Consider the following 3,092-nt stretch of genomic DNA (forward strand, 5'->3'; position numbering starts at 1 on the left):
CTACGATTTTTGTTAATGGACATCCAAAAGGTACCAAAAGGTACCTGAGTTATATGTCCTGTGTTTTTTCTTTCTTTCTTTCTTTCTTTCTTTTGAGACGGAGTTTCATTCTTGTTGCTGAGGCTTGAGTGCAGTGGCACAATCTCAGCTTATTGAAATCTCCGTCTCCCAGGTTCAAGAGATCCTCTCGCCTCAGCCTTCCAAGTAGCTGGGATCACAAGTGCGTGCCACAACACCTGGCTAATTTTTGTATTTTTTGGTTGAGACAGGGTTTCACCATGTTGGTCAGGATGGTTTCGAACTCCTGACCTCAGGTGATCCACCCACCTCGGCCTCCCGAAGTGCTGGGATTAGAGGCGTGAGCCACTGCACCCGGCCACCCTGGCTTCTTATTTCACCTTTATAAACAGGCATGGCCCACTGAAGACTGCAGAGACACAACTGTGTACCAGAAAGTATGACTGCAGAATGTTTTTTGTTTTGTTTTGTTTTTTTGAGACGGAGTTTCACTCTTGTTCCCCAGCCTGGACCTGGGTTCAAGCAATTCTCCTGCCTCAGCCTCCCAAGTAGCTGGGATCACAGGCACCCACCAACATGCCCGGCTAATTGTGTATTTTTAGTAGAAATGGGGTTTCACCATGTTGGCCAGGCTGGTCTCGAACTCCTGATCTCAGGTGATCCGCCCGCCTCAGCCTCCCCAAGTGTTGGGATTACAGGCGTGAGCCACTGCGCCGGCGACTGCAGAAATTTTTTTTCGGAAACTGCAATGGAGCCCTCCTGTGGCTAATTTAATCCAGCCAATTTCCCCTGATCTAAGCAGAAAAGCATCTAAATAAGAAGCAGCTGAGCTGCAGCCATCGCCTGAGGGGAGAGAGAAGAGGCCGCAACCGGGGAGAAAAGGCGGAGTCGCCACCGCCACTGCCAGCGGAGAGAAGTGGACGCCCCAGCAGCCGCCCCGCCAGGGGGCCGCCCACCCGCTCGCCGGTCCCCTGCCCCGTTCACAATGCATTCTGCTTCTGCAACTGGGTGCGATCGAAGGGACTGTGTCTTCACTGCATTGTGTGTTGAAGACAGTAAGGATGTTCATGTAAATTTTGAAACATCCAAACTTAATATTCAGTTGTCTCGGAGGAAGTGATCATTTTAAGCATTTAAATAAAATTGATCCTTTTTACTGTATTGATCCAAATGATTCCAAGCATAAAAGAACAGACAGATCAATTTTACGTTGTGTAGGAAAAGGAGAATCTGGCCAGTCATGGCCAAGGTCAACAAAAGAAAAGGCAAAGCTCGATTGGCTTAGTGTGGACTTCAACAATTGGGAAGACTGGGAAGATGATTCAGATGAAGACCTGGCTAATTTTGATCGTGTCTCCGAGATGATGGACATGTGTGGTGACGAGGATGTAGATTTAACAGATGTAGATGCAGCAGATGAAGATTCACAAGACAATGATGATGAAAAATGCCAGATCTGGAGTAAGGAATATCGTCATCACCTGGATTTTGAGAAAGAAACATAACCTCTCTGCAAGATTTGATAATTGAGGGAATTACTGAGTTGATAACTCTAAAGGCAGATGCTGTATAACCCATGTTTCAACCTGTTTGTTTTTTAAAAGCTTCACTAAGGGTTGATATGTACACTGCATGGGGTAGTTTTAAGTCAGCTAAGGCAATAACCTTATGCATCAGCATCTCCCAGACTTGCATGAAGCTGTTGAGGTCCTAGGCAATTGATGCAGCAGTTGTGATCAATCAAAACATCTCACCTAAGTCTCCTTTTCTTCATGACATAGACACTGACATGATAGGACACTCTCAGCTTAGAGAAAGAGAACGAAATTTTAGATTATAGGGGAGAGAATGACATTACTCCCCATAACGCAGGAGTGCACACCCTCCTCTGATATTGTTCCTAATATGCAGGGAGGGAGAGGATGACATCAGCCTCCATATCGCAGGGGGTGTGCACCCTGCTGTGGTATTGTTCATAATTTCCAGAGGGAGAGAGGATGATGTTACTCCCAACGTCACAGGTGGTGTACAACCCCCTCCCCCGTGATATTGTTCATAATATTTAGCAGGGAGAAGATGATATAACTGCCAATATCGCAAGGAATGTACACCTTTCAGTGATATTGTTTGTAATATCCAGCGGGGGAGAGGATAAAATTACTCCTAATATCACAGGGGGCGTACACAACCCAGTGATATTGTTCATAATATCCATGTGGAGAGAGGATGATATTACTCTTAGTATCACAGGTGGTGTACACCCCCCATGATATTGTTCATAATATCTAGGGAGGGAGGGATATGATGACATTACTCCCAATACAGCAGGAGGTGTACACTCCCCTAGGACATTGTTCCTAATATTCAGGGTGGGAGGGGTTATTTCTCCCAATATCGCAGGGGTGTACATTCCCCTGTAATATTGTTGGTAATATCCAAGGGAGGAGACGATATTACTTCCACTGTCGCAGGGTGTGCATGCCCCTGTGATATGGTACATGATACCCAGGGCGGGAGTGGATGCTATTACCTCCAATATCACAGGGGATGTACACTCCCCTGTGATATAGTTCGTCATATCCAGAAGGAAAGAGGATGAGATTACTCTCAATATCGCAGTGGGTGTACACCCCCCAACTTTATTGTTGGTAATTTTCAGGGCGGGGAGAGGATGATATTACTCCAAATATCACAGGGAGTGTACACCCCATGTTATGTTGTACATAATATTCAGCAGGGGAAAGGATGATATTACCCCCAATATCACAGGGGGAGTACACTTCCTGCAATACTATTCATAATATCCAGGTGGGGGAGAGGATAATATCACTCCCAATGTCATAAACACCCTGTGTGTACACAGCCCTGTGCTATTGTTCGTCAAGCCCGGGGAAGGGAGAGGATGATACTACTCCCCATATCGCAGAAGGTGCACACTCTTCTGTGATATTGTTCGTAATCTCTAGTGGGGGAGAGGATGATACTACTTCCGGTATCACAAAGGGTGTACACCCCACTGTGGTGCTGTTCGTAATCTCCAGGGAAAGAGGATGATATTGGGAGTAATATCCAGG

At 46.1% G+C, this 3,092-nt stretch overlaps 1 pseudogene; it reads left to right on the top strand.

The window, feature by feature from the left end:
- Positions 1-1,003: 1,003 nt before the first annotated feature.
- LOC105720590 (prostaglandin E synthase 3-like) lies at positions 1,004-1,523 on the top strand (annotated as a pseudogene).
- Positions 1,524-3,092: the final 1,569 nt, after the last annotated feature.

The sequence above is a fragment of the Aotus nancymaae genome, unplaced genomic scaffold (genome assembly GCF_030222135.1).
Source record: "Aotus nancymaae isolate 86718 unplaced genomic scaffold, 86718_ANA_hifiasm-v0.15.2.pri h1tg000115l, whole genome shotgun sequence".
Classification (NCBI taxonomy): domain Eukaryota; kingdom Metazoa; phylum Chordata; class Mammalia; order Primates; family Aotidae; genus Aotus; species Aotus nancymaae.